Below are 20,187 nucleotides of genomic sequence, written 5' to 3' on the forward strand. Positions count from 1 at the left end.
CAGAATTTTTATAAAAGTCTAATAATATTCCAAAATGGTGCAGTGCACTATGATAATCCACACTGAATTTCAAATAATAAAATGAAACAAAAAAATAAAATATCCGGTATGCCTTGCCTATGAACTTTATTCCTGAACAAGAGAATACAACTGACTCGATAAAAATATTATACACAAATGTGGTCAATCATAATATAGTCACATCAGCTAATCAATTTGATTATTAAACTTATAGATAACCGTCAACCTCAGAAATTGCCTGTACCTCATATACTGGTCAACTGCCTCCTCCCAAAATTATATTTCAGTTGCCTAGTAATTAGCCAGCATATTGGCTTGATTAAACTTGACTACCAATCATAAATCTTTGAAAAAGGAATTTTAATGCAAGCATTTCCTTGTAATGCATTTAAACGGTTTTGGCAATATTAGGAGCCATAGGCAAGGAATGATGTTAGGTTAGTGAGCAGGATCCATTATACTGCATTTTTTATGGTTTTCTCCTGAAAACCTTTTGTTTTTTTAGTGTGAAATTAAAACTACAGCACTACATAGACTTTTTCATTGTAAAAAATGAGAACTGAACTATAGTTGATGTAGCCCTTAGGCTCCCTGGACAATAAAATGTTTATTGCTTATTAGTGAAAAGAGAATATGCAGTTTGCTAACTGTGTGAACATTCTGAGACAATAAAATAGAGAGGGATTATTTAAATGTCATTGATGCTTCAATAGAAAGTGTCAGCTGGTGCATAAAATGAAATATATTTACACTAAGAGGAAGCAATAACATAATTTATTATTTATGTTTGGGAGCACATTTTAAAGAATGACACATACATAAGGATTGGCAAGAAGGTGAATATAACATAAATATTATTACATTTTTGTTTCTATTTAAATGTAAAACCAGTACCAATCCTTCATCTAGAATAATATGGTGTGATCCTAAATGCCAAACATAATACAGAAAAGAGAGAATATAATATATATATATATATATATATATATAATATAAGAGAATATTCAAAATGAGTTGACAGTTGAGACCAAAATTTTTTCTTTTTATCCGGGAGGCCATTATTGGGCTTTCCAGTTGTGACTTACTGTGCTCTACTTACCTTCCTGCCATTTACAGCAGTCAATCAAAAAGGGCAATTAGATATAACCATCATTAGATATAAGCCTCATACAAAAGAAATGAAGAAGTTTCACAATTTTACTCAGTGCTGCTTAGTGCAATAACTCCTCACGGTGCATAGGAGTGCATAGAAAACACCCTTATACTGCCAGCTCTAGGAAATCCATCTTAGTGATGCAGGGCTATTGCCCTATATTTCCTGTTTGGTCAGTGGCTCTATATATACTGGAGAATCTCCTAAAGATTATTTTCAAATGGGTGACCACCATATTTTTATCTGCTACTGTTGTTGGCTGAAAGCCCCTGTTCATGCCATGTCAGTTTCTTCCCAAAACTGTAACAAAAACCAATAGTGTTCTCATCAGCACAATTTTCAAGATGCAATACAGAAATGAGCTTCGGCATCTCAGAATTAGTCACCCTATTGTTTATTGGTTGAAAAATACAAGCCATGCTTTTATACTGTGAAAAAAATTATGCAGATGTAAGTAGAATTATAAGTTCCTTCTTAATGGCTTTCAGGTGAAATTTTGAAATGCACTACTTTCTATACAAAAATCTAACACATAACATAACAATTCAGCTTCTTAGTAATTAGCTTCCCTTTAACATTACTTGGGGACTTTATCTTTGCTGTCTTGCCTACAGCCACAATGTAAAGCAGCACCAAAAGTCTTTTCATTTTCCAAAATAACAATTTGGTGTAGCTTAACCCTAATGAAAAACAAAATTTACTTTTGTTCATATTCATCCACCCTAGTTGCTCCAAGGTTTTACAGTATGTCACTGATTCTTTGGTGTACTTCTGCAGCATTATTCAGGAAACTAATCTATAAAACAAATTGTTCCTCATGATCTGACCCCTGTCCAAGAAATTGATGATCTTAAGTCCATTTGCTTTGTTGCATTCCATAAATAATCTTTTGAAAAGGTATTTCATTGGCTGTCTCCTTACCCAAAACAACTGAGCCACAGTGCAAATTAACTCTCCAAAATGCCAGCCTCTCTGTTTAGCAGTACATAATGATTTTCCATGGTGCTTTCACACCCTGGAGTCCTCACACATTAAAAAAATGCTGATATTGACAAAATTCATTATTTAACCGTATGGAAAACTGTTTTCCCCAAGCTATTTGGAAGAGGAATAGGGTGCTCCAGGGAACTGTACTAGATTATCACATCTGCATCAGCTTCAACATCAAGGTTAAGGGAAGGAGGAGAGACTGGGGGAGCACTTGCAGCAGCACTTCAGGTAGAGGAAGCAACTCTGGAGGAAGCTGGAGGAAAAAAAACAGAAGACACTTCTAAGTGCAGTATTAGGATTTTTTATTCATAAAAAGCAGTTAAAAATACTTACAATGTAGTGGATCAAATGAGTATATCAGTCAGCATAATAGGAATCTTGTAGGGGGTGGTGACGCATTTTGGAGCATGCACAATTCACTCCTTCATCAGTTCCATACACAGGGGCATAGGTCTGATGAAGGAGGGAATTGTGCATGGTCTGAAATGCATTACCACCCCCTTGACCTCAGTTCCAGGCTATACATTCCAGCATGGTTCCGGAAGTCCAGCGCTTAATCTTGCTTCCTCACTTCTCCCTCTTCTGTCACAGCTGTGGGTCAGCTCTTCCTCCCCCTAGAGGCAAAAGACCCTAAAGGATGCCTATTATGCTGACTGATATGCTCATTTGATCTACTACATTATAAGTGTTTTTTACCGCGTTTTATGAATACATACTCTTAATACTGCAATTTCTGTTTTTTTCCTATAGTTTTCCCAAGCTATTTACATCTGGACACATGTGTAGAGTAGTGCTTGGCTAAAAGAGGGTTAAATGTGGATAGGATCCTGTAACAAGGGGTTAAATTCTGTGTTACATTTATTCATAGATTCATTTATATATTTACCCTTTTAGATATGTGGTCAGTAAATACAATGATTAAAACACACAAAACAAAGAATGTAATAAAAGAGATTTACTTAGCTTCGATTAAAGATGTATTACAGATGTTACAATACAGGATAAATTCAGCATTCAATCCAGGGAACTCCTCAACTTCTGAATTTTCAGATAGTTCTGGAAGCCGACAGTCTGTTCAAGATCCAGGACCTCTTACGTCCCTTAACGAGGTTCGCTGCCCTGCTCTATTGTCTGACCTTATAAAGGCTAGATATAAGGCGTGAAAAGCTGGTTTAATCTGGTACTAACAACAGGCTTAAAACTATTACTAAGTTTCTTGTAATTCAATAACTAAAGTTACACCCATACTACAGATCCCTCAAAGCACATTTTTTCTTTCCTTTTTCATGAATAAAAGAACTTAGTCTTTCAAAGTAAAAATTGCAGCAACATCAGGTGGTTTAGGCAAATCATATGGTAAAAATTTCATTCAATATATAAGTCAACAAAATGTTTTTATGATTTAAGCATTTGCTGCAGGTTTTAAGATACTGAGACTTAGGCCTTAACAACTGCAGCAAATGTTTAAATTGTACAAACATTTTGAAGACTTATGTTTAGAAGACAGAACAACAGAAGTGGATAGGACAATTGCTATACAAAATATTTATATGTATTTTGGGAATGGCCATGCACACAGTCAGCTCACTTCCAACATAGTAAAATGAATCCATACTGAGTAACAGCAGCTAGGTCTACTCAGCCTACACCAAACAGATCTTCCAGAAAGCTATTACAGATACCTTAAGTAGTTTAATCCTAATCATCAATTTATCCCAGAAGTTAAGGCAAAGAGTAATGCTTTCTTTTAAGTTGGTAGTTAAGACAGAAATATTCATGCTGTGTTACTAAAAGATATTAAAATATGTACCTATAATATGTATACTACACGTCACATTGTAAATTATACATTTAAAGTCCACCCTACACATTACAACCTAATGTATAGTCTCCCAAACAACTATGTATAATGTAGTACAAGGACTTGTCTGCCCGAATGGACACTAGGTGATCAGATACTTTGATTTATCTAAAGTTGATTGTACAGGCAGATTGTAATGAGTATGGTGAGCCTTACCCACAGTACTATAATTTCAGAAGCTGACAATTTTATAATGATTTTAGGTACATAAACAAAAATGATCCATTGCTCAATAAAGCAGAAGCTAAAACCATATTAATACTTTGTTAATAGTTATTTAATGTGGAGTATACAGTAAGTTCATTTAGAAGGATCAAGAAGGCTATATCTAAAACCTATCCTTCCTATCATGTAAATATGGTAGATAATTAGAAGAAACATTTGGAAGGTGGGCAAAATGTCCTCTTAGACAGATGTCACCAGAAAAAAATGTCCCATCATGAAGATTTACACTCTATTCCTGTTCTAGTTTCAACTCAAAATTTTGGGACATACGAAGCACCCTCTCTCTCTATCTTTTGTATTCTGCTATTTGGAGAGAAAATAATTTTCCTGTTCAGTCAGCGTTAAATGGTTTAAATTGTCTATTTTATTTGTAATTGATTTATGTGGTAGCAATAAAGAGTGCATTTGCTTCAGAACATAAATATTATATATGAAAAGTGCAATTAGTATTATCATAATTAATAAATAAATCCTTATATTTTACCCTAGTTTAATGGAGTGTACTACTTTGTAGATACCATTACTTTGTTTTTTATGTTCTTTTCTTATTTTAAATGATGTGTCCATCATTATTGCTTATACGAGCAACTAATATGATTTTCTACATGCCTCTTTGCAGGTTTTATGATAGAAAAGTTAAATGTTATAAAAAATAATTTACATTTTCATTTAATTCAATGGGATTTAATATATGCTAACTTTTTTTATAATAACATTGCTTTTTTATCTATAATCTGTATTCTATAATCTGTTTTCTTGAACAAGATACTGTAGAGAAATTGGTAAACAGTCACAACTTACACTGAAGCTGGTCATAGACTGTTCATTTTTTCAGGCGGCGGGCTGAACGAAAAAAAAAGAAAAAAGCAGATTCCTCCATCCAGTCACTGTCAAAATACATTGATCAGCAGCTACAACTGCTGATCAACAAAAGTTTTTTACTTTCAATATGTTGTTATTGAGAATAACAAGTAGAAAAAGGTATACAAAGCCAAATTTGACATATACAGTGCCTTGAAAAAGTATTTATACCCCCCTGAAATTTTCCACATTTTGCATGTTACATACCAAAAAACTACTTTATTGAGATTTTATGTAATAAACCAACACAAAGTGGCACATAATTGTTAAGTGAAAGAAAAATGATAAATGGTTTTCAACATGTTTTACAAATACATATGTGAAAAGTGTGGTGTGCATTTGAATTCAGCACCCCTGAGTCAATACTTTGTACAACCTCCTTTCGCTGCAATTACAGCTGCAAGTCTTTTTGGGGATGTCTCCACCAGCTTTGCACATCTAAAGAGTGACATTTTTGCCCATTTTTTCAAGCTCTTTCAGATTGGATGGAGATCGTCTGTGAACAGCAATTTTCAAGGCTTGCCACAGATTCTCAATTGGATTTAGGTCTGGACTTTGATTGGGCTATCCTAACACATGAATATGCTTTGATCTAAATCATTCTATTGTAGCTCTGGCTGTATGTTTAGAGTTGTTGTCCTGCTTGAAGTCTCAAGTCTTTTAGACTCTAACGGGTTTTCTTCTGTTTGCCCTGTATTTGGCTCCATCCATCTTCCCATCAACTCTGACCAGCTTCCCTGTCCCTGCTGAAGAAAAGCATCTCCACAACATTATGATGCCACCACCATGTTTCACTGTGAAAATGATGTATTCGGGGTGATGTGCAGTGTTAGTTTTCCACCAAACATAGCATTTTGCTTTTAGGCCAAAAAGTTCAATTTTGGTCTCATCTGATCAGAGTACCTTCTTCCACATGTTTGCCATGTCCCTCACATGGCTTCTCGCAAAATACAAATGGGACTTCCTATGGCTTTCTTTCAACAATGGCTTTCTTCTTACCACTGTTCCATAAAGGCCAGATTTGTGGAGTGCACGACTAATAGTTGTCCTGTGGACAGATTCTCCCACCTGAGCTGTGGATCTCTGCAGCTCTTCCAGATTTACCATGGGCCTCTTGGCTGCTTCTCTGATTAATTCTTGTCTGGCCTGTCAGGTTAGGTGGACAGCCATGTCTTGGTAGATTTGCCATACTCTTTCCATTTTTCGATGATGGATTGAACAGTGCTCCGTGAGATGTTCAAAGCTTGGGATAGTTTTTATAACCTAACCCTCTAAGGGCTTAACAGAACAGCTGCATTTTTACTGAGATTTAATTACACACAGGTGGACTCTATTTACTAATTAGATGACTTCTGAAAGCAATTGATTCCACTACATTTTAGTTATGGGTATCAGAGTAAAGGGGGCTGAATACAAATGCATGCCACACATTTCAGATATTTATAAAAAAAATTGAAAACTAGTTATGATTTTCCTTCTACTTTACAATTATGTAGCATTTTGTGTTGGTCTATCACATAAAATCCCAATAAAATACATTTACGCTTTTGGTTGTAACATGATAAAATGTGGAAAATGTCAAGGGATATGAATACTTTTTCAAGGCACTGTAGATATTGAAGACAAAAAATATGAGCCCTTGGAAGGGCAAATAAGGTTGTTAGAGACATACAGAAAATAGAACTTTAGGGGCAAACAGCCCCATTATATCTTTTTTTTACGTTATAACAAACTTTTTATTTGCAAGATTGTACATAATACATAAAAAGCATTTGTACACTTGTTTAGCATCATGTAGAAAATATTCCATACACAAAGAACATAATACATATATATTTCAATCATATAGTTAGTTCTTTAGGTTCTGACATACGTACACTTCCACACCCATACCTAGTATGTATCAGGATAGGCACCGTTTATGTGCATGTCGTAGACTCTTGTAACCATCTATCCCATATTCTGTTATATTTATTTGGACAGCCTCTGTTAATATAAAGGAATTTTTTATATGGAAGGGTTGTATTAATGTCTCTTTTCCAGTCCACCAATTGAGGGGGTTCGGATCTCATCCATTGTCTGGCAATAATTTTCCTAGCAGAGAATAAAGTTTCTCTTTATGAGAAAAATAGGAATATTAGGAATATTAATGTGAATTTATCTAGTACATCTGGAAAAATCCCCAGTAGGCATTGCTTTGGGTCGAGGGTTAAAGGGGACCCCATTTCGTCATGTAAGAAGGTGACTATTTGCTTCCAGTATTCTTGTATTTTATGGCAAGACCATATAAGATGAAAGAATGTGCCTGTTTCAGTTCCACACATTGAACATGTGGTGGATTGACTTCTTTTATATCTAGCTACCCTGAGAGGAGTGAGGTATGCACAATGAAGTATAAAAATCTGGGACAGTCTGTCTGAAAGTTTGGGTGAAACTAACTTGCATGTTTCCAAGGCCTCCTCCCACTCTTCATCCTCCATCCCCCCAACTTCCCTCTCCCATCTTGGTTTCAACGCGTAAGCTAATTTTGCAGAGGTAGGGGCGGATAACATGTTGTAAAAACAGGAAATGAGTTTTTTTGAGTCTGTATCCTTGACTATGGCTATAATAGAGTTAGGGGTGGGCTGTGGAAGACCCTGTGAAAATTGCATTTGAATCGCATGACGGATCTGGAGATAACAAAAAAACATTTGATTTGGAATTTTGAAGTCCATCTTAAGTGCCTCAAACGTTTTAAAAGTTCCGTTTGTGAACAGATGGTGTAAATAGTATATGCCCTTGGCTGCCCATAAATCTGAGTTCTGGATTCCGTTAAGTTCCTGCAGCTTGTTATTATGCCAAAGTGGTGTACAGTCATTAAATAGTGATATCTCTAATTTAGAAGAAGCCAATTCCCATATGCGTCTGTAGTGATATAACAAAGAATGTCTATAATCATTTGACTGTGTGTTCCCTGCACCCACTGCTATCCCGTTTATTGGATCTCCAGTATACTGAACCCAATGGGGGCTCAGCAGAATAAGAAAGCGTTCCTTGTCAGTTTTATCAATGTGAAATAGTTGGGATAGCTGTGACGCAATATAATAATGGTTAAAATCAGGTAGTGCTGTTCCACCCATGTCCGTTGAATTTTTAAGTGTTTGCCATGAGAGTTTGTGTCTAGATTTCCCCCATATAAATGGTTTAAGTAGTGTTTCTAATAATTTAAAATACTTGAGGGGTAGATATACTGGAGTATGCCATAAGACGTACAGTACCTTAGGCAGTAGTACCATCTTTATTAAATTGACCCGACCCCATATTCCCAAGGGGAGGCGGGACCAGACCTGGATCTTAGATTTAATTAGGGAGAATAATGGTTCGACATTCAAGGAAATATAGTCTACTGGATTCTTGGATATTTTAACACCAAGGTATTTTATTATACCTACCCGTTGAAGGGGTAAATTAGACTGTGATTCTGTAGGTGGAAAACTATCAATTGGTAATATCTGTGACTTTCCCCAGTTAATACTCAAGCCAGAGAATTTCCCAAATTGCTCAATTATGTTAAGAGCTGTGTGTAGAGATAGGCCAGGGTCTGCCAGGTAAAGGAGAGTGTCATCTGCATACAGGCTAATTTTCTCAGTAAGGGATCCGAATGTCAAACCTATTATCTCCTGGTTAGTACGGATGGACACGGCAAGGGGTTCCGATGCCAGAGCATAGAGCAAAGGCGAGAGCGGGCATCCCTGCCTCGTACCTCTGCTTAGGCCAAATTCCAGAGAGGGGCATCCATTGGCCACCACTTGGGCAGTTGGTTGCTGATATAACAGTTGCACCCATCTGATAAATTTGGGCCCAAATCCGTATCCCTCCATGCATCTCCATAGATATCTCCATTCAACCAAATCAAATGCCTTGGCTGTATCTAATGTTACTATCACTCTTGTGCCTACATTATCATGCTTGGCCTGGAGATTAATAAATAACTTCCTTAAATTAAAGGAAGTTTTACAGCCAGGCATAAACCCAGACTGATCCACATGTATAAGGGATAGTATTACTTGATTTAGACGTTTGGAGAGTACCTTGGCTAATATTTTGACATCTACTTGGAGTAAAGATATGGGGCGGTATGACTCAGGGTAACCTAAATCTTTCCCTGGTTTGGGTATTAGTACTATCGTGGCCTCTCTCATGGATGTAGGTAGTGTTGATGTTTCGAACATAGTGTTATAAAGAGTAAGCAGTTTGGGTGTAAGTATCTCAGAAAAGTGTGCATAAAATTCAATGGGCAAATCATCAGACCCCGGGGATTTGGACCTAGCAAAGTCTGCAATAGCAATCTTTATCTCCTCCACCATGAGGGGTGCCTCAAGAAGTTCAACTTGACTCTCCGAGAGTTGTGGAAGTATGAGGTTGCTCAAAAACGGATCCATTATTGTCATATCCTCCGAGACCGTCGATGTGTAAAGTTCTGTAAAAAAATCTCTAAACTTGGAGGACACGACAAAAGGATCCGTGATCGGCTGTCTATCCTTATCGTGAAGTGTAATTACAATTGGGGGTTTGTCTTCACTATGAACAAGATATGCGAGCAATTTACCTGCTTTTTCTCCATGTTCAAACCACCTCTGTCTATTGAAGAATAATTTCTGTTTAGCTTTTACATAATGTATCTGGGACACCACTCTTGTCTATAGTTTAAGTGTATTGGCATTTGTTATGGATGGGTCAGCTATATATGCTTGTTCTGAAGAGGATAGCTCTATGATTGCTTTATCTAAGGCTTCCGCGGAGTTTGTTTTAATCTGATTAATGCATAAGGTCAGGACAGCTCGGGCATGCAACTTAAACGTGTCCCACACTACTGGCGCGGGAGCAGAATGTTCATTGTCTGTGCAAAAACCGAGTCCATTCCACCTCAAGCATATCATCTTCTGGCAGCAAGGACAACCAAAAAGGGTTCAAGCGCCAGGCCCGCTGCTGCTTGGCAAGGGACACGCTAAGAGTAATGGAGTAAAAGCTATGATCAGACAACAGCCTAGGTCCAAAGGACACTGTCAATAATCTAGGTAAAAGTTGTTTAGACACCAGAATGAAATCTATTCAGGACATCGAGTTATGCGTGGAGGAGAAACATGAATAGGCATTGGTATGCGGAAATTTATGTCTCCACGTATCAATTAAATGAATGGATGAGGTTATTTTATGTAGTTTAGTGTCATTTGTCCTTATTGCAGCTACTGTCAGTGGGCGAAGTCTGTCTAGGGTATCATTCATTGTGGAATTAAAATCCCCCATCCACACTGCTTGAACTGTGGGGTATCTTGCCATGAAGGAGATACCCTCCAGTATTATAGTAATAGAGAACGGAGGGGGGACATAAAAAGCCAAGATTAGGAAGGGTTCTCCGTATAGTTTTGCAGATATAAAAACATATCTGCCTTGAAGGTCTGTGCATATCTCTCCTGACCCAAAGTGTATGGATTTTGCAATTAAAATAGATACACCTCTGGAATGGGATGTAAACGTCGAGTGAAATGCCCATCCTACCCAGGGGCGACGTAGGGCCGTCTGTAGCTTGCCGTCTATATGGGTTTCCACCAATGCTATTACATCAGCCCTCTGTTTCTTAAGAAATGTGAGGGTTGCCGACCTCTTAAGTGGTTCACGCAAGCCCCTCACATTCCAAGTAAGGAATTTTATAGACGCCATATGGAGTTCTCACAAATCAATTTCAATATTAAGGTGTGTATCCTGAGTCTCACCAGTACCTTTATACAAAAATTATGTATGAGTGTGTACAGTACTACAAAACATAGCAGCAAAGGCAAGTTTTCAATATTATTCAAAAAACTATATTGATTCAGAAAGTGCAAACATAGTACTTCTTGCATTTTAAAAAGTAACTTAAACATTTTCCCCCCCTCTCCCTCCCAGCCCTGCATCGACCCCAACCTGTGCGGGCATGCTTCCCAAACAAAACTGAAATTGAAATCCGGGAAAAAACAGTCAGCTTCATCTGAAATAAAAGGAAAAACCAGGGTAGCCGTTGGATTTTTGAGCCCAGAATAAACATATCCCACAGAATCATGTATAAAGAAAATAGATGTATATAGTCCCTGGGATAGATAACTGTATGTAATTGTAGTTGGACGGCGTCATTCCAGGTTCAGTGACTGATTTCCCTAAAGGTGCGTGGGGCAAAGTCACCCTGCACCATACATGTGTTCTGTAGGACTATTACTGACCCGAGGCTCCGGTCATCAAAGTAATAAGTGATAATATATAGTTTCTCCTGAGGTGTTTAGAGCAAAGTCTCTCATGTTATAAGAAAAGAGGCCTGTGACCCCCTGTCGCAGTTCACGATCATGTACTGTGTATGATGGGTTATTCATTCTCTTTTCTGTTGTCTCGGCGCTCCAGCCAAGCAATGGCATCCTCGGGGGTTTTAAAAAAAACGGCTCATCATCCTCCACACGAAGATGTGCGGGGAATAACATTGAATATTTAAGATTTTTGATGCGCAGGCGCCTCTTGGCTTCGGTGAAGTTTTGTCTGCGTTTCTGTACTTCGGTGGAAAAATCAGGGAAGATGGCAACCTTGACGTTGTCAATGGGTATATTACCTTTCATCCTTGCCATGTGCAGCGTTGTGTCGCGATCTTTATAGTTTAGCAATTTGGCGATAAATGTTCGAGGTGGAGCACCCTGTGGCGGCAGCCTAGCGGGCATACGATGCGCTCTTTCGACAGCAAACGTGGGCGAAAAGGTCTCCCTGCCATATGTTGTAATTAGCAATTGTTCCAGAAATGTGGTGGGATCTTTCCCCTCCGTCCCCTCCAGTAGGCCAATGAAGCGGAGGTTACCCCTACGAAGCCTGTTCTCCATGTCATCTTGCTTTGCCAGGAGTTGATTAATCTGGTATTGCATGCGTTCAGAGGTATTCTGTAATGACGGGATCGCGTCCTCCAACTCTCCTAGTCTGGTCTCAGATGTCTTAACTCGCTCTTTAAGCTTGTGCAGGTCTTGTCGGACCAGGGAGATGTCTACCTTAACCTCCTCAATTTTGGTCGTGAGGGCGGCCTGGAGCGCAGAGATGGCTTCCAGCACTCTATCTGTGTCCGCGCCCGCCACCTCCCTCCCCTCCGATGCGGCGCCACCATCCTCCCCCATGTTGTCTTTATCCTGTTGGTGATATTTATCCAGTTTGGCAGCCGTGTCGGACTTGGGTTTCGTCGGAGCCATGACTGTTAATAAGAGGCGGCAGACGTAGCTGGTTGAGCGGTTACGGATTCGGCACAGAGGGTGAGCTGGGGGGCTTGGAGGACCAGAGCAGCAAGATAGTGACCACATGTATCGTCTAGGACAGGTCTTGAGTCCCCGTTCACCCCTGATAGGCCCGAGTACCCCCAGCAGACTTAGGTAAGGACAATACTTTGGCGGGTAAGGGCACTGGGGTTGTTAGCCGAGATTTAGATCAAGTAAAGGAGAGATGGGAGGGTCAGGAGTGTTCAGTATAGAGTAGCAATATGGGTGCCACTCACCTGGGGGATGCAGGGGTCATCTGTAGGTCTGAGCACTGTGATGTCCCTGGAGGAGTTGCAGAGAACAGTGGGTGGGCTAAATAAACCACTTTACTGGGTGCAGAGTCCAGGAAGTAAGGATGTAATGCTGGTGAGGAGGCTGAGAGCACCAAGATGGCCACCGAGACTAGGCCGAAACCACAGTCCGGATTTAAGGCTGTCGCTGTGTAGGGGGGCACCGTTTGGCTCAGACTCCTTTCAGAATCCTGTGCAGGAGGATCAGCTTGTAGTGGGGGAGCCAGGTATCCCAGAGGCCAGAACATAGTACCTTTGGAGAGGCCGGGAGGAGCAAGATGGCCACCGGAGCTCCGGACCAGGCCGAAGCCGCGGCCTGGATTTGGGGCTGCCGCCATACGGACGGATACCGCTCCATCTGAGCCTTAACTGGAAGCCCTCAGAGCAGGGTCCATGGGCGGGAGGAGAGCCAGACACCAGGGAGGCTGAGTAAAGCATGATGGCCGCCGGAATCGACTAGGCCGAAGCCGTGGCCTATAGTTGCGGCCGCCGCCGCGGAGGAGCTCCGTGCTGCTCGGAATGCCCGTCCGATCGAAGACCCGCAGAGACAGGTCAATATACGTGCAGGGGTCTCGGGAGGTGTGATACTGGGATGCAGGATTAGTGTGGATTCAGGAGTATTGGACTGAGCTAGGGTCTTCCACGTCCTACTCCATGCTGTAGCAGGCCACGCCCCAGCCCCATTATATCTAAGAGATAATTATAGTAAAATAATACAATCTGTAAAATAACAGAAATCTAAATATAACTGGTCCATTTGCATCTGACTATCTCAGTATTGTGCTGCGTATTCTACCTCAGGGAAGATGTAGAATACATGGTCTCTAGTGATCCGGCTCAGTGGTCACAGGAGACCCAATATACATATATACTAGCTGCAACTTAAGATCAAATGCACAGACTAGGATGACCTGGTCAAGTATTCGGGGTAGAGGAAAACAAATCCCCAGGTGGGGAGAATATCAAGGGGTAATAAACTAGATTGAGGAGTAAAGAAAAGGATGTTAGTGACCATCAAGGAAGACTCTGTCAATGAGAATTAGGAGATACAGAGATCAAAGGGATGTGCATGTGATTCACCCAGGGTTCCCATGTGGCTTCAAATTTCTGAATGGAATCCAAAAGCACGCTGACCATCTTCTCCTGTGTCATGATCTTGGAGATTTTACTTTTTGCCAGTTAGACAGATACGTGAGTACTCCTCCAGGATTTAGGAGAGTGATGTGTGGAGACTTTGCTATTGGGAGACCTGTGATCTCCAGATCAAAGAAAATATTTTCTTCCAGAATCCTCTAAGTTTAGGACATTCCCACCAGGTATGTAACATATCACCAAGATGCCCATAGCCATTGAAACAGAGGGGAGATACCGTGGAAAAGAGCTTTGCTAGCTTGAGCGGGACCAGGTAGCACATTGTCATAATTTTTAAATTAGCTTCTATGGGGGCGGTGTTTATCACCCCTAAAGAGATTCCTATGCCACACCTCAAGATCCCATTCCTGTGCAAGATCAGTTTCCCATGCTAGCATATACGGGGTCTTTAAGTGTGCCGAGGACAGCGCCTTGCAGATTATAGAGATTCCCCCCCTCCCCCATTGTTCCGTGGCCAGACTACACCATTGTTCATAAGCTGTGATATTGGGCCCTTTGGAATTCGAAGTCCAAAGTTTGTGGATAATTGAAACTTTGAGAAAGCAAAAAAATTCAGATGGAGGCATATCCAATTTACCAACGCAATACACCTTAGTAAGTGGGCCCAAGGGACGAAGTAGGGGCCAAAACTATATAGTTATTTGTTCAACCACCATCTGAAAGCCTTGATTTCTAACCCTTGGGGAAAGAAAGGACTCCTAAATAAATGCGCTAGAGGTTTGAGAGTAGAAACTAAGTTTTTTTAATTTGTTGGTTCGATAGAGGGTAATCTAAAGATTGACTTCTGTCAAACAGGAATGATTTTGCAAAAATCACCAAGTGCATATAATTTATTCAAGTGCTAATTAGCAGATTAATCTGCTGGTAAATGCAGCTTTAAAATGAGCATTTCTGTTTCCCAAACACGTAAACATATTAATGCCATCACAATCTACTCTATCATCTGTCTTAAACGCACTCATTTTCCACAAACAGTCTAAGCTGTCACTGTGCTGTAACTAATATGAAGATTCTGAATTTTTAAGAGAACAACTGAGTTGCCTTTACTTTGACGTGATTAGCAGTTTGCCTTTACCTTCTCTGTGCTGTTTGAAAGGCAAGATGGAGGTATCCAGTGTGGGAATTACTAAGGACAGAAGAAAACAAAGTTTTTGTTCACTGTTTATGCCTCAGTGATTTGTTTCTCAGCTGTATAGCTGTTTACGAAATATACAGTAGTAAGGGTTTCTATAAAAAATGTCAAAGGGTTACTTCAAGGCTAATTGTTGTCATATTGCAAAACAGTATTAACCTGAGTTTGTACAGGGTAACTGTTTTTTTCAGGACTACCTACTGTATTTAATTGTCATGATTATTGTGTATGTGATTATCTGCGCACAAGTGTGTAAATAAATAAAGCTGCAAGCATGAAGTGAAAAAATAATTTGTCTGAAAATAACCAACCAGAGACACTCAGATGAGTACAGACAACTAGGCTGCGCACCCCACAAGATGCATAAAAAATACTATGAGAAACCCCCTAACGGGGCTTTAAAGCAGCCAATGAAAAAGACTGTAGATAGTCAAAACATTAATTTTATTGATACAAAAAATGGTATAAAACAGATGAGTTCTGACCTTAGAGTCAGGACACGGACTGGGGTACAATATAAAAATCACAGCGGACAATACCCATGGTTGGGAACAATGTACAGTACAGTATATTAGAGACAACAAGATCATGGAAATTGGAATCCTGACGCGTTTCGACCCTCGCTGGGTCATCTTCAGAGAATAATTGTCATCTGTAGGGGTGCAAGCATGTGTCAGGCATGGCATAAAAAATCAACAGTGGCAAACTCATGTACATACAGCACAGCATATATGCATGACTTATATAGTTACCCGTCACAGAGTTCCTAATATTTCAGAATATTCCCAGTGATGCAATCCCTCCTATGCCGTCCGTCTCCCCAGTGCCAGACCAACTCCCCGGAGAGCGGGTAATCGACCAGGTATGCCCTGCAAGGAATCACGCATATATATCCCCTTCAGGTGGGGGGGGGAAAGGGGGGAAAAAACACGCAGGCAGGGAAAGGCATACACTACACCCAAGATGGGGTAACGATAATGCTGAAAACAGAATTAAGAATGAGGGATCAGTTAGTTCCCCCAAAGGGACTTTTGAAAGCAATTTAATCATAATGAAGCGTGGATTCATGGTTAAGCAGGGAACAAAAAAGTGAGGTGAAACAGAAATGAAAAGGAAAAAGGGAGGGAAGGGGTGAAGGGGAGAAGGGGGGGGGGGAGGGGGAAGGGGGGGAAGGAAAGGGAACAAGTGTGGGAAAAGGGGGGGGAAGGGGGGGGTAGGAAAAACCAAACACCAAGTGAGCAGTGAAACCCCAAGGGAGAAAGGAGGTGATGGGTGACTTGCAAAATCAGACAAACAGCAAGGGCCCTGCTGTCCATTGAAACCATGCAACAATGAAAATATTGAAGAAACAGCACTGATTGTACACCGGTGAAGGGACCAAGTAGTGAGGTGAAGAAGACCAGACAAGCTGGATGAGATAGAAAAGGGGGGGAAGGGGAAAAAAGGGGGGGGAGGAAAAGGGGGGGTGGTGGTGCGGTGATGGGAATGAGAAGAAGTGGCTGGGGGGAAAGGAAAAAGGGAAGGAGGGGGGGAGGGGGGTGAGAGGACTGATATGGTGAATTGGATACAGCAAAAGAACAACAAACCACAAAACCAAACAGTGCATGATGCAGAGTGCTAAAAGTGTGGGAGTGCATGTGGTGACTACAGTGCCAATTACCCGATCAGGAAAAGACAGCAATAGTTGGATCGAATGCCCAGGGTTCTGGAGATTTAAAATATCGTAATCAGACATGGCTGAATAGTACGGTTAATTGGGCAACAGATACTGCAAAGCCGTGGTAGTAAAACACACTTAAGTAGAGCAATGAAACCGTTTGGAATGTACTTACCAGTCATTGAGACCGGTGGTTGCATACACAGGCATCACAGGGTTAGGAGAAAGTCAATGAGCCTCAGCCTTAGCTTGGTGCATTTAAAAGGGGATGTTAATTGGTTAAGCCCCGACAGGGGCGGACGCTAAATCGCTCCCCTCCCTCCTCCCCCTCCATTGGGGGAACGAGCGGCACAGCTGTGCGCCCACTGCGTGGCCCCCCTGCCGTTCCGGAAGAGAAGAAGATGATCTCTCGGGTCCCTGTCGCTCCCGCCGCAACTGCGCAGGCGCCGTGACATCACTCCCCCCCCACCTGAAGGGGGTATATATGCGTGATTCCTTGCAAGGCATACCTGGTCGTTTACCCGCTCTCCGGGGAGTTGGTCTGGCACTGGGGAGACGGACGGCATAGGAGGGATTGCATCACTGGGAATATTCTGAAATATTGGGAACTCTGTGACGGGTAACTATATAAGTCATGCATATATGCTGTGCTGTATGTACATGAGTTTCCACTGTTGATTTTTTATGCCATGCCTGACACATGCTTGCACCCCTACAGATGACAATTATTCTCTGAAGATGACCCAGTGAGGGTCGAAACGCGTCAGGATTCCAATTTCCATGATCTTGTTGTCTCTAATATACTGTACTGTACATTGTTCCCAACCACGGGCATTGTCCGCTGTGATTTTTATATTGTACCCCAGTTCGTGTCCTGACTCTAAGGTCAGAACTCATCTGTTTTATACCATTTTTTGTATCAATAAAATTAATGTTTTGACTATCTACAGTCTTTTTCATTGGCTGCTTTAAAGCCCCGTTAGGGGGTTTCTCATAGTATTTTTTAAATAATTTGTCTGTGTGTACAAAATAAATTAATAGACATGTGCATTTGTTTTCGTCCGAATGCATTTTCATCCGAATTTCGGGTATTTTCGTTATCATTTTGACAAACAATAACGAACGTGCAGAATCCGAAAACCGAAAGATCCGACATAAACAAATGCTTTATTTTAATTTTCGTTGCGACAACAGTTCGATATAGATAGGAGATTCAACATGATGCTGACAATAGCGATCTGTGTCCATCGAACCTGTGGTCGAATGTGCCTAACCTTAGCTCTATTAGTCCAAGATTATTCGACATAGAGAGAAAAGACTCGCCATAGAGAGAAAAGATTCAACATTATAGAGACAATAGCAAAAAAGGTCGAATGAGCCTAGCCTAAGTCTATTAGTCCAAGATTATTCGACATAGAGAGAAAAGATTCGACATGAAGATTCGTAGAAGCAGTCACCGCGAGCGGACGTTTATGGTCAAATGCTCCGCCAATAGGCTATAGAAGAATTCTAATGTTGTTTGAAGAGTAATAATAATTAATAAATATAATTATTACTAGTGTCATACAACATTAGAATTCTACTATAGCTTGTAGGCAGAACATTCGACCGTAAATGTACGATTGCGTCAGTGTACAGTTTAGATTCTCCGTCGAATCTTCTTAGAACATTTGACTGACACCATAAGCCTTCAATGACAGATTGGACCTTAATTATTTCTGATTTTCGGATGAATGCATTTTTTAATGAAACAAAATAAAATAAAAACGAATTTCAGGAGTAACTAAATAAATATATTTTTCGGACGAAAACAAAATTCCGAAACAAAATATTTCAGTGTGCACATGTCTATAAATTTAATGTTGTGCTATCACCTTTATCTGTGAGTAAGAATCACTGTCTGCAAACTAATGTTGTATGTGTTTTCAGCAATCATCAAATAATCAGAAAAAAATGAAAAAACTATCAATGCATCATAAACAAAAACCAGTAAATGTCCATATGATTGTAAATGTGGTAGCTAAGCCTTAACAGCTTTTTTTTACTCCTGTCTGATTTATGCCGCGTACACACGGTCGGACTTTTCGTCTACAAAAGTCCAACGGACGCCGACGGACTAAAGCTGGCTGGTAATCCGATCGTGTGTGGGCTTCTCCGGACTTTCAGCAGACTTTTTCAGCCTCAAATCCGACGGACTTTAGATTTGAAACATGCTTCAAATCTTTACGTCGTAACTACGACGGACCCCGAAATCCGCTCGTCTGTGTGCTAGTCCGACGGACAAAAACCCATGCTAGGGCAGCTATTGGCTACTGGCTATAAACTTCCTTATTTTAGTCCGGTGTACGTCATCACGTACGAATCCGTCGGACTTTTGTGTGGTCGTGTGTAGGCAAGTCCGTTCGTTAGAAAGTCTGCTGCAAGTCCGCCGAAAGTCCGCCGGAAGTCTGTCGGACAGGCTGTCGGACTTTTGTAGACGAAAAGTCCGACCGTGTGTACGCGGCATTAGAGTCTGTGTACAGAGACTTTGTTTGCATCAGCACTGCTTTTCTCCACTTACAAGTTAATAGGAACATAAAAGCAGGTTGATGTAGTTTATAAGAAGGTCAAATGCAGGTCAGAAAAAGGTCAGCTGCAGGCTAACTGCACCTGTAAATGAACTCTTGGCTCAAAAGTGTATCCAATTGATCTCAAATGCTTGCTTAATCCACTTGAATGTAAGCTGCATTTGTTCATTGAGAGAAACCCTTTTTTACTAGGACCTGACCTTCTCAGACTTCATGGCTAAGTACCATCAACTCCCACCACCTTGCACAGTGAGGTTGTCTTTGCTGTCCACTGAATGGTTGATGAAAAGGTTTAGCAATTAAAGTGAGTGAAATGCAGGTCTCAAGTAACAACCTTTAGTCTGAGATGAATGTAGCAGAACTGGTTCTAGCTAATAAAAGTAATGGTAGTCATCTCCTGGTGTTTAGTCTTCAACACCATGAGACACCAAAAACACCATTTAGTGATTGTAAAGTCTCGTTTTTTTTCCTATAATAACAAACATGTTATACTTACCTGCCCTGTTGCAGTGGATTTGCACAGAGCAGCCCTGATCCTTCTCTTCTTGGGTCCCTGTTCTGTGCTCCTGGCCCCTCCTCCCTGTTGAGGGCCTCCACAGCAAGCAGCTTGCTATGGGGGCACCCAAGCCAAGTTATAGCTCTCTGTCTCCATTCAGACACGAAACCTCGACCTCATCCCCTCTCTCTCCTGATTGGCTAGCTTACTTTGATTGACAGCAGCGGCAGCCAATGGCGCTGCTACTGCGTCTCAGCCAATCAGGGAGGAAGAATCTCAGACAGTTGAGATACTTGTGGACATCGCTGGACAGAGAGGGACCTCAGGTAAGTGTTAGGGGGGCTGCTGCACACAGAAGGCTTTTTATCTTAATGTATAGAATGCATTAAAATAAAAAAAAGCCTTCTGCCTTTACAAATCCTTTAAGCTAATCATACACACACAATTTTGGTGGAGCAACCAATGAAATTTAATTTTTTGTAAAACT

The 20,187-nt window shown here is 40.7% G+C and overlaps 1 protein-coding gene across 11 annotated transcripts in view; it reads left to right on the forward strand.

Moving 5' to 3' along the window:
* LINGO2 (leucine rich repeat and Ig domain containing 2) overlaps positions 1 to 20,187 on the forward strand; it is a 3,171,904-nt gene that overhangs the window by 1,903,934 nt on the left and 1,247,783 nt on the right. The window lies entirely within an intron of this gene.

The sequence above is a fragment of the Aquarana catesbeiana genome, linkage group LG01, assembly GCF_042186555.1.
Source record: "Aquarana catesbeiana isolate 2022-GZ linkage group LG01, ASM4218655v1, whole genome shotgun sequence".
In the NCBI taxonomy this organism is placed as follows: Eukaryota; Metazoa; Chordata; class Amphibia; order Anura; family Ranidae; genus Aquarana; species Aquarana catesbeiana.